The sequence below is a fragment of the Nipponia nippon genome, unplaced genomic scaffold, assembly GCF_047370975.1.
Source record: "Nipponia nippon isolate SJK-2023a ecotype South Korea unplaced genomic scaffold, ASM4737097v1 scaffold_2, whole genome shotgun sequence".
Classification (NCBI taxonomy): domain Eukaryota; kingdom Metazoa; phylum Chordata; class Aves; order Pelecaniformes; family Threskiornithidae; genus Nipponia; species Nipponia nippon.
Window position 1 is genome coordinate 114367526 of NW_028262336.1, and position 12346 is coordinate 114379871.

At 40.3% G+C, this 12346-nt stretch overlaps 1 protein-coding gene across 1 annotated transcript in view; it reads left to right on the forward strand.

Annotated features, from left to right (window-relative positions):
- The window catches only part of GUCY1A2 (guanylate cyclase 1 soluble subunit alpha 2), a 178782-nt gene that overhangs the window by 146665 nt on the left and 19771 nt on the right, over nucleotides 1-12346 (forward strand). The window lies entirely within an intron of this gene.

The window sequence follows — 12346 nt, forward strand, 5'->3', positions numbered from 1 at the left end:
CAGTGGAGGCAAGGAAGCAGAACAGGAGAGCCAACCATTCCTGCCTAAAATAATGTGTAACAGAAGAAGTGGGAGATATCTCCCATAGCACCATAATTTTATGCACTATTACAGCTTTAGGCCAAGGATTTGGGCTCCACCCACAAGACACAGTTCATGGAGAGAAGCACATTCTATTGGCTCAGAAGAAAGTCTTTGGTTTTGCCAGCAAGGCCAAGCTTTCAAAGAGTTTTTATACTTTCTTGAAGACAAAATTTCTTATGTAGTACTATAAAGAGACACTTGATAGAAGCATTTTCTTAATGTAAGAAAAAAAGATTGAAAATTGCAAAGCATTATCCTTAGCTGTTTGAAGAAATTATGCAAATAGAGAGAAAGCTTGATTAAATCTGGTAAGGAGGAACAGCTCCTAAATAAAAAAGGTGTTCCCTATTGTTCAAATTTGACAGCTTGACTATTAGAATTTCTGCTGCTTGCGTTACTACTGATGTACACACTTTTTTGGCAGGAGATCTCAATTTTACTCTTTTTCCAACATTCTCTATCTGAAGTAGTTTTCTGAAGTACAGTTTTGCTCAGGTTTTGGGACTGTTTCTCTGTGGTAAATCTGTACGTGACTGCTCAAACAATACTGCTTTTCTTTTTCTTTCCTTATACAGAACTGTGAATCTCAATATTTATTTTTCCCCATACCTATCTATGTAAATTAAAGTTTTGAATGGAATTTCTTCTTCAAAGAATTGAAGCTAAAATATAAATCAGTCAGAAGTTAAAATTTAAAAGTAATTAAAACTAGTGAAGAAAATGACATTCATCTGAAGAGCCCATTCACTCGAGATCATATTTATAGAATGGAGCAAGTGTAGCTAATTGAACAAGAGACAGAAAAACTGAATAGACTTTTGATCATAAAGTGCACAGAAGAAGGTTCATACAGTTGTCTGATAACATGCAAGAGAAACACAGACCCAACCTCCTATCAGGTATAGAAAACATGTTCATTTAAATAAAAAGAAATTCAGTAAATGCATAGGAAATTGCTGTTTGGAACTTGATGTCACTTGAAAAGAAACTGTCTTTGGGACCTTCCAGGTACAATGTTTTAGTGGCTTTGGTTTCTCCTATCCACAGTCGTCCACTGTGGGATAGGAGAAACCCTCTAAGACATTGCTTGAAAAGTGAACACAAGATTGTTCACCAATTGTGTTCTGGTTTTGAAAACTTACGCAGTAGCAGGGCCTTTGGTGTTAATTTTACACAAATGGAGGTAAGTGATTCTGGCAAAATGCAACCAAGGCCCAGTGACAGGGACCTGAACTTTTCTTATGCAGGAACAGTTCTTATAAAGGGTTGTTCTCCAACCTGAGAAGGTCTTTGAGATATTCTCAAAGTGCAGTCCATACTTTTTCAGAAGAGAGATCTTAGTGCTTCACAAATGTGGTTCAGGGATGTGATTCCACTCAGGGCTATGGTGTTGCTCAAGTTTGTGTCCCTGAGAACAGAAATTGGAAGCTAGACAGTTTCATATTATTTTAAGAAAAATACAGTTGGAAATATAAGTAGTGAGTGCTGGTGGGGCCAATGATGCACAAAACTCTTTTCTTGGCATGCTGAAACCAGAGTCACTTTCAGTGTGCCAGTGCCAGTTCTGTTGGTTTTGGTTATGAGCTTGATACGGCACCTTTTCTGTGAGACAACAGATTTGTGGTCATTGTTGAGCAACCTGATCTAGTTGAAGATGTCCCTGCTCATTGCAGGGAGTTGGACTAGATGACCTTTAATGGTCCCTTCCAACCCAAACCATTCTATGATTCTATGGTTGTGAGTTTTCTTTTCATCACATTGCTTTTAAAAAGTCCGTTCTGAAAGCCAGTTTGAGGGCTTGTGTACAGTTTGCTAGAAATATGTGCTTTTATGCTGCCCTTTATCTGACTCCAAGTACCTTACAGCACAGAGAAGATGGCTTCTGTTTGTGTCTTACCTCTACCTGGCTGCCATTGGTCACACCATACCGTATCAAGTCAAATGCGGGTAACCTGGGTTTGGAGAGCATTCTTACTAAGACCTAGCTAGCATAATGTGAGTCAGATTTTCTCACCCTGTATATCTTCCAGGTTGAAGAATGAAAAAGGGGTCTACAATTTTTTTCACTTCCCTTTAATCCTAGGAATCCAATAGGAATAGGACCATTTCAGGATAGCCAAACTTTCATCTTATATGATCATCATGTCGGGGCTTATCTTCCAGAAAGTTACAAATTTAGACTGTTGCTTTCAAAAAGGGAAGATAATAGAAAAGTGACTGACGATGCAGTAATGCCAGAACATAAAAATGCAAAACAAAACACAACAAAATACAGAACTATTGGTATTTGTTATCTGCATTATGGTACTATGTAAAAAATCTTCTACTATGTGCTGAACAAATTCAGGACTCAATTCAGAGAACTTCCAAGTGCAAGTAACAGGCTAGACACATGGTTAAAGGTAAAGGAAGTAGAAATGGCAAGAAAATACATGTTTGAATGAAAGGCAGTTATCATTGAAGATGAATGGCTAAAAGTAATGATGAAAAGGCTAGGAACTAGTTTATTTTACATGCTTCAGAAATTATATGAGAAAATAAAATGAATGTGCGTGGGGTCACTTAGAAAGGCTATTTCAAACCATACCTTCTGGCATGGTTGAAAGCATGAGAACAGAGAGGGAAAAAGTCAAGAAATAACACTGCTGACACAGTGGCCAGGAGAGACTGCAGTTACAAAATACTCTATAGGCCAGAATCATTCAGAGCTTCTGAAGGTGATCTGGGACATTTGAACATAATATACTGGTGCTATCCAAATAAACAAGTAGTGATCTTGTGCATCTGCATATAACTTTTCTTAAATATAATTTGCATGGGTATATAATTTGCTGTGTACAAATAAAGTGATTCATCGCAAACTGAAATGTCTTTATGGTTGACCTTATATGCCATCAAATGCTTCTATTTGATAATACTGTACTGCAGTGTACTCAGATAATATTTTTATTATCCAAGAAGCAATGTTTTCCAAAGCAGATAATTCTGCAATCAGTATAAAAATAACAGAATTTTCAATTAATTAAAACTACTGGCATTTATCATTACATGTTTGTGTCTACCATGCCCCCTGATGAAAATTCTGACACAAGTTTTGTGCTTACAAAGCATGCAGATACTGGAAACATGTTTAATACTTATCAGCTTTCATTTTACAGTACATATTATGCATTAGAAAGCGTCATCAGCATTCAAATTATAATCATACTTCAGAATGCCTATTATTGGTTTCAGATGCTTCCCTGCAAGCCCATAATCTGCCTATGTAAGAATAAGAGTCTAAAATTATAAGATGTGATGTTGCCTAGCAGCAGCAGTGAACCTGGGGCAGCCTTGCCAGTTACACCTGCCTGGGCAGAGCTCTCAGTTTGAAACAGCACCTTTTACAAAGGTGGCCTTTGAATCTGTTGGGGATAAGAGCTCACTTCTGTTCAAAATATCTTAGAATCATAGAATGGTTTGGGTTGGAAGAGACCTTAAAGATCATCTGGTTCCAACCCTGCTGCTGTGGTCAGGGACACCTTCCACTAAACCAGGTTGCTCAAAGCCCCATCCAACCTGGCCTTGCACACTTCCAGGGATGGGGCATCCACAGCTTCTCTGGGCAACCTGTTCCAGTGCCTCACCACCCTCATAATGAAGAATTTCTTCCTTATATCTAATCTAAATCTACCCACTTTCAGTTTAAAGCCATTACCCCTTGTTCTATCACTATGCTCCCTTGTAAAAAGTTCCTCTCCAGCTTTCTTGTAGGCCCCCTTCAGGTACTGGAAGGCTGCTATAAGGTCTCCCTGAAGCCTTCTCTTCTCCAGGCTGAACAACCCCAGCTCTCTCAGCCTGTCTTCATAGGAGAGGTGCCCAGCCCTCTGATCATCTTCATGGCCCTCCTCTGGACTCACTCCAACAGGCCCATGTCCTTCTTATGTTGGGGGCCCCAGAGCTGAACACAGTACTCTGGGGGGGTCTCATGAGAGCGGAGTACGGGGGCAGAATCACCTCCCTTGACCTGCTGGCCACACTCCCTTTGGTGCAGCCCAGGATACAGTTGGCTTTCTGGGCTGCAAGCGCACATTGCCAGCTCATGTTGAGCTTCTCATCAACCAACACCCCCAAGTCCTTCTCCTTAGGGCTGCTCTCAATCCATTCTCCACCCAGCCTGTATTTGTGCTTGGGATTGCCCTGACCCATGTGCAGGACCTTGCACTTGACCTTGTTGAATTTAATGAGGTTCGCATGGGCCCACCTCTGAAGCCTGTCAAGGTCTCTCTGGATGGCATCCCTACCCGCCAGTGTGTCGACCACACCGCAACAGCCTGGTGTCGTCGGCAAACTTGCAGAGGGTGCACTCAATCCCACTGTCCATGCTGCCAACAAAGATGTTAAACAGCGCTAGTCCCAATAATGTCCCCTGAGGAATGCCACTCGTCACTGGTCTCCACTTGGACACTGGACAAAGAGTTGATCGCAACTCTTTGAGTGCAGCCATGCAGCGAATTCCTTATCCACCCAGTTGTCCATCCATCAGATCCATGTCTCTCCAATTTAGAGACAAGGATGCAGTGTGGGACAGTGTCAAATGCTTTGCACAAGTCCAAGTAGATGATGTCAGTTGCTCCTCCCTTACCCACCAATGCTGTAACCCCATCATAGAAGGCCACCAAATTTATCAGGCACGATTTGCCCTTAGTGAAGCCATGTTGGCTGGCACCAGTCACCCCCTTGTTTTCCATGTGCCTTAGCATAGTTTCCCAGAGGATTTGCTCCATGATCTTGCCAGGCAAGATCATGTTCTCTTGACTCAGACAGGTCTTTTTACTGAAGGATTACAGGGGTTCATTTCATTTGCGTTGAATCACTGAGCATTGTAAAATGAAAGCACTTGAACAGCACTGATAAAACTTCCAGTGAAACATGTAGAAACTGGAGAGGGAGCAGAGGATCCCAGACTGATCCATGTTTAAACATGTGGCCAGGAAGGAACAGGAGAAGAATAACACATTCTTCGATCCTTCAGTAAAGTGGCAAATCCAGCTCAAGGTTTATTTAATTCATCTACATTATCCTGAATTGAATAAAATCACCCCACTTTCCATGCTCAGGAAGGAAGCACAACAATATTTATGAGACTCTTCTTCAGCACAGAAGAGATTAAATATTTTTTAATTCTTTGTTTCAGCCTTGAATAATGACATTTATCAGATATTAATATAATATACGTACATTCATCCTGTTTCCCTAATAGTATTACAATGTAATGCCTTGGGATCTCTAAGCACTTATCAAAAGCAGGTAAACATAATTGTTGCTATTTGTCAAGTAACTGTATTTAAAAATGAATTCTCTTTTTCCTCTTCTCTCCACCCCTGGTCTTTCCCAGCATGTATTTCCCTTACGGAGAAGGTGCTTCTGGCATCAAGTGTTGGGTACAGATAGTTTCCATTATCACATGCTGGGCAATACAACTGGGACCTGAGCTTAGGCAAAGATGAACAGCCTGTATCCCACATGCTTATCTGATTTAGGAGAGAGAGCAACCAAGCGTACCTCCCTATTGAGCTGGGTGAGGTCACTGCTGGTTCACCTGGCTAAATTGCCCCTCAGCCTTTAAAATAGGTTAAAAACTGCAGAATTTGAATAGGATTTTAGCAGTTATTTCACAGAATGTTGTATGGAAGAAGTTTTACTTTTAGATAATGAAGAAGGATGTATATACATCTCTATCAGGATTTTAAATTAAAATTATGCATTTCTATAAACTCCTTACAGATTTTTATTTTCATTGAATTCTTTTTCCTACAGGTTATATCTATATCCACATCTACATCTATATCTATATTTTTCTGCCTCGTATGAACAAACAAATGGGTTGGCTCTCCAAGAGCCTTTTCAGATTATTTTAAATTTTATTTCTGAGCATCCTTTAAAAAATGTTTCTTTTTACATTGGTCAATTCACCACATATGCTTTCATGAGACATATTGGTGGACAGGCAATTTAGTTATGGACAGAAAGGGAACACAGCTTATACATGGACACAAAAAACTGTTAGTCTAATTAAAGTATTAAAGTCTAGTCAAAATGCGCTGGTATATTCTTGTTTTTCTGTTCCTGGTGTCATCTGCTTCCATGAGGCTGCACCCCCGTAGTCACTGTGATTTGTGATCCTGGGGCCTCTGCTGTCTGCCCGTGCTTGTGCTTCGTGATACTACATTTTTATTAAAGATTCATAGATAGTTCATTCTACACAGAATAACTCGATGTTAGGTCACTGTCAATTAGTTAACAGTATATGTTACACCACAGTTCCACACAGCTAAACTAAAGCTAAAACATGTTTAGGCAATAGTCATCTGACTGCTAGGCAACTGCTAAAACTACAAAAAGCTCAAGCCTAGATAAATCCTGACAAGTCCTCAGGCCCGCACTGTTAGATCGATGCAAAGCCTGGGGCCTTTTACTAGTGATGGCCCAATCCTATTCACTGAGCCTAATTCCCTAATGTCCCAAACAGAGAGCAGAGACCCAGTACTCCTTCTGCTTAGGTGAGTGAGAAATAAAAGTATTAAAGGTCAGTGATAGACACTCACCGTGCTGAGCTGCATGTGATATACAATATATTGTATTAAAAAATCATGGCTGGTCCTTTGATCTGTAATGAAGGAAAAACACCAACACACAAACTTCCATAGTTTAAAAAATAATGAAGTACGATGTGAAATTAATTAGATCCAGACATGGTCAGGTTTTTTTCAGTCTCCTGGTCTTCCTCGCCTATATAGTAAATGAGGGAGAAGTTCAAAGCTACTCAAATTTAGGGCCAAGTGCGCTACTTTTTGGCATTACAATAGCAAATTCATATCTTTATACAGTATATGTTATGAGCAGCCTACCAGTATTTCTAATGAGTGCCATAATAATTTATCATCTGAATTCATATGGAAACAAATGAGCTTTTCTTTTGTTGATAGGTATCCCTGTGAAAGGTAATATTTATGGAAGACTGACCTGGCCACCTTGCTTATCTTGGTGCATACTATATTTAGGAAGGCAGTGCATATTTTCACTTATTGTAGTGCATTGTATTTCTTTGAGAAATATTGTTCAAATTTTCATCTATACAAAACAATTTTCCTAAAAGAAGTTTACATTGCAGTTCAGTTCGGAGTGGGTGCTTTTCTTAACTCTGATTCAGCAAATTGCCAAATCTTATCATAACATGACTTTTATTTAGGGTATGTGGAAATTCATTATACAGAGATTAAAATGTATATATATGCAAAACCAAAGCTGAATAAATATTTGGCTGTTGTTAATACCTTACTTGAATATTACATTCCTGTTGCATAGTTTATTAAAGCAGCAAATACTAGAATTAATTTCATATCTAATTAGATGAACATGTGTTTGACATTTATTATATAATACATATTATATATACATATATATATCAGTTTATGGCACTTATCTCAGGAACTCTGATGTAAAGTATATCCACTGTACATTTTGTGGAGGGCCTGAGGAAGACAGAGGGGAGCAAACCGTGCAGGCAGGTGGAGACGCTGTACTTTGTTCTGGGAAGGCTGATAGTCCTGAACTGCTCCTGCGGTCAGGGCACAGTGAGTGGCAAGCCTGGCAAGCAAGAGGAGGAGCCTGGCCGAGGATGGGCTTCATCACCGCCGCTTGCTCCTTGCTGTCTGTTGACTCTGGAAGGATTTAGCCTGACTGCATGGCCTGAAGGTGGCTTTTAAGACAAACCTGGTGCAAGGGGCGAAAGAAGAGACAGGCCCCTGAGCACTATAAACTATGCAGTGTTCCGGGCTCCTGCAGCTGAACAAACCTGCTGGCATTTTCTGGGATTTGCAAAGTTTGTAGCAACCTGTGCTAGCCGTGGCCAGCAAGCACTAGTCACAGCACTGGGGAGGAGGTTTCAAAGGTTTCCAGACACTGTACGGGCAATGTGTCCTCTGAAGCCCTCACGGTGGAAAGTATTAGAGCATGCTGAAGCTAGGTGAGCGCTTCCTCAGCACTGCTGTTTCTCAAAGCAGCTACAGTTGAGTTAGCACATGTGGTAATCATTTATTCCTTTAGCTGTGGAAATACAGTTCTCAAGGAAGATCATCTTTTCTATTTCTGAAGGAGTTGCTCTTTTGTATTTCCAAAGGAGTTGCTACTCCAGGCTGCTAAGTGGCGGCTCCTCTCACAATCTTATTCCTCTCTTTGGACAGATCCTTCAGTTTGTGACTGTATCTTGTTTGGGAAGGAATGGAGCAGGTTAGCCCACTTTTCACAAAAAATAAATCATAAAATGTTTGCAGCCGTCCTTCCTGCTGAGCCTGAGGACAAGCACAGGTGTTTTTTTTGTATGAGTATTAATTAATCTTCACAGCTTCCAGTGATAAGTACAAAGGTCTGACATCTCTGAGAGATGGAGAGATACAGAGGTGAAATTGCTTTCCAATGGGCACAGGGAGAGTAAGACTCATTGTGGAAAGCATGCACGGAGCATAGAGGGCCTTGCAACAAATAATTCTGTAGTAACAAATCTTTGTTAGTTCATTTTCTGAATATAGGAACTCACTGATGTAGATGTGACTGTTTCTTGCCAAAATAGTTTGAAGTATAATTACCCTATCATTTTATCTATGCAAAAAAGAGCTACAGCTTTTAAAAGCTTCTTCAAGGTTCCCACTAAGTATGATCCCAATTTTCATTCACACACAGACCTCCTGACCTTGAAATGCTTCTTGTTTCCACTAGGAAATAGCCACATTTTCTGTTTCCAAACTGACACCTTTCTTTTTTTCTTTAAATTAAGGAAATGAAAATGAAAAAATAAATGGGATAATTCTCAGATACCATCTCTTTTTGTCTGAAAGCAACAGCATTTCCATCAGGGAAGGGACAGAACAAGAATTTAAACAGTTCTGGAAGATTTCAGATTAGGAAGGGAAGCTCTCAAAGTCAATCAACTACAAATCAGTGTTTAAGGAATTCTTCCTTCCCTGAAACATCAACAAAGAAGACAATCTGAGGGCAGCCCTAGTTCCAGGCAATTTATAGGAATGCTTGAGTAGCCTGACCCTCACAATTTAAGCACTGAATTGTAAATTATATATCCATCAACTTGAGTGGAACTCAGAATTTTGAACCTGTGAATAACCTACTATAAAAATATCCTTTGCAATAGTGCTCTTAAGGGAAATACACAGAAGTGATGCAGGAAATACAGCTGAGATAAATCCTTTGGAATATTTTCAGACTAGTTGTTATATGCATATTCCTGAACTGCGGAGGCTGTGTAACTTCAACTTAAGCTCTGTGACTATGGGACAATCTGAGGACATTTTATGTAGAGTTTAAGCTGCCATATAATTTCCTGAAGGTGAAGAATAGATTGTGCTCTCAGGATAGATAGTGCTTTCAAACTTTCAGACCAGGCAATCTGACTTGGTCACAACAAAATGCTCTGAGAATGGCCCACAAGGTGAGACTAACAACCAGAACTGGGTGCCACCAGCCAGAAAACCTTCCAGACCAGAAGGTTTTACACTGTCTCTTCCCCTGAGCCAGAGGGGAAATGCAAAAACTGATTTTGCACGTGGGACATGGAAGCCCTGGATGTACATACAGACTGGGAAATGAGAGGCTGGAGAGCAGCCCTACAGAGAGGGATCTGGGGGTTCTGGTCGACAGCAAGTTGAACATGAGCCAACAGTGTGCCCTGGCAGCCAGGGGGGCCAACCGTGTCCTGGGGTGCATCAAGCACGGTATTGCTAGCCGGTCGAGGGAGGTGATGGTCCTGCTCTACTCTGCACTGGTGCGGCCTCATCTTGAGTACTGTGTGCAGTTTTGGGCCCCACAGTACAAAAAGGATACAAAGCTACTAGAGAGTGTCCAGAGGAGAGCCACAAAGATGGTGAAGGGTTTAGAGGAGAAGCTGTACGAGGAGCGGCTGAAGTCACTTGGTCTGTTCAGCCTGAAGAAGATACTGAGGGGAGACCTCATCATGGTCTACAGCTTCCTCACAATGGGAAGAGGACAGGCAGGTGCTGATCTCTTCTTCCTGCTGACCAATGATAGGACCTGAGGGAACGGCAGGAAGATATGCCAGAGGAGGTTTAGGTTGGACATTAGGAAAAGGATCTTCACCCAGAGGGTGGTGGAACACTGGAACAGGCTCCCCCGGGAGGCAGTCACAGTGCCAAGCCTGACAACGTTCAAGAAGCATTTGGACAACGCCCTCAGACATATGGTGTGAATTTGGGGGTTGTCCTATGCAGGGACAGGAGTTGGACTCGATGATCCTTGTGGGTCCCTTCCAACTCAGGACATTGTGTGGCTTGGCCTTGCCCATGCTGAGGATCTGCACTATTCATTTTGCTGCTTGGCAAAAGTATCTTTTGGGGTTCTTTGTACCCATGAAAAGGAAGACAAGAAACTTAGAAAGGGCTGTAGATCTGGGCCATGGCCATCAACTGCTACTGTTTTCTTTTTAACATCATGAATGGCCTAAATATAAGAGGGAAGATTCCTGCAGAAAAATGTCCTCACTGATAAGCACTGAGGATTAGCAGATAGCTTATTTCTTTAGTGTATACACAAAGCTGTAAGAAATCAGAGGCAATTTCTGAACCATGATCTCATTCTCAGCCTGGGAAACCGAATGTCAGGACCAGTATATTTAAGTAATCTGAAGAACCTGTTCTTTAGGAGAATGCTAACAAGAGGCTATTTTTGTCCGGATTAAAGTCTTTCTAATAGTATTATTACGAGAGCCAGCAAATATTTTTTTTTTCTTAAAAGTATAAACTAAAGTAAGTAGGATAGAATATGATCATAAGTAGCTTCCATTAGCATTTGGTAAAGGTTTCCTGCCATGCTTGCTTGGGAGCTGAAATGTTATCCCTATAAAGGTCAGCTAGACAATTTCTGACGATAAGAAACTGATTCAAACAGTACACCTAATATAAGGATGTGGAGTCTATCACAAGCCACAGTAGTGGAGGAATTTCCCAAGGACTAATTGGTTAGTCACCCATCACTCCTGGCACCTTTGATACTCTCAGAGCATTTCATTGCAACCAAGTTACAATTCACAAAACAGGTGAAAATAAGGCCTTTAATTAATGTCTTTCACTTTTGTTCTATGAGGAAAATAGTGTGAAATAGCAACTAAACTCAGTGCCAGCCCTGCACTGAATCAAAGAATATATATATATATATATGTTACAGTTTCAGACTTGTATAACTGTCATTACAATTAGATAATGTTAGGCTCTGAGAAGGAAAACATTGATTTTTAGCAATGCCAGATGCTCCATAGTGAATAGTCATTTTGGGGAAGAATGACTGCAGTGAAAGCTTAGAAATTTAGCTCATGGAGTTCTAAGAGGTCAACTGTTGCTTGCTGAAATCTAGTTTGGGAAGCAGCAAGGAGTTATTTCAGTGTATTAAGCCTGTAGTTTTAAACCACAAAATATTTACATCAAGTACTGCACAGATAAAAAGAGAGAGGCTTCTCTGTAGAGTACTCTGCAAACTCTCATGCAGTTTAGAAAAGATTACAGTATTTTGATCATAAAATTGACAGTCTGGAAAATAGCTTATGACATTCAAACCACATGCCAAACAAAGACCACCATATAAGTTCAAAGGCAAGAACATTGTTGTATTTATAACCAACTGATTATTTAAAAGCTGGGAAAAAAAGCCTTTATATTTCAATGAGTTCACACAGATTGTCTCAGCCAAAACCCACAAAAAATATTCAGTAAAGGAAGTGCCATTACATGTGCTGAGAATCCTGGAAAATTCTCCTGGCAACAGGATTCCTTCATTCATTTACTTCTCAGAAATCAGCTTTAGAGACATTAAATAAACAACCTATTACAAAATCCACTGAAGCTAATAAAGTTTTTTCCACTGATGTTTTTGAGCTTCAAATAAGACTAATTGAGAGAAAGAATAAATATCTTCCGAGGGGAAAAGATGAAGACTGCTTTCGTATATCCAGCTGTGCTCAGAATTTACCATTATCTCAAAACTGCTCTTTTCAATGCTGCAAGGGACTGAGTACTCCTAACTTAATTTGCTGGAAACAAACAAAAAAAAAATGTGTATAGTTATTTTCTTTATTTTACAAGTCCAACTAGATTCAGGTAAGATACTTGATAAAGAGGCCCTAAACTTTCAGATATACCCAGACAGAGATTTCTCCACTATGGTGGAAGATGACAAATGGCAAAAGGCAGTATAGTCAGGT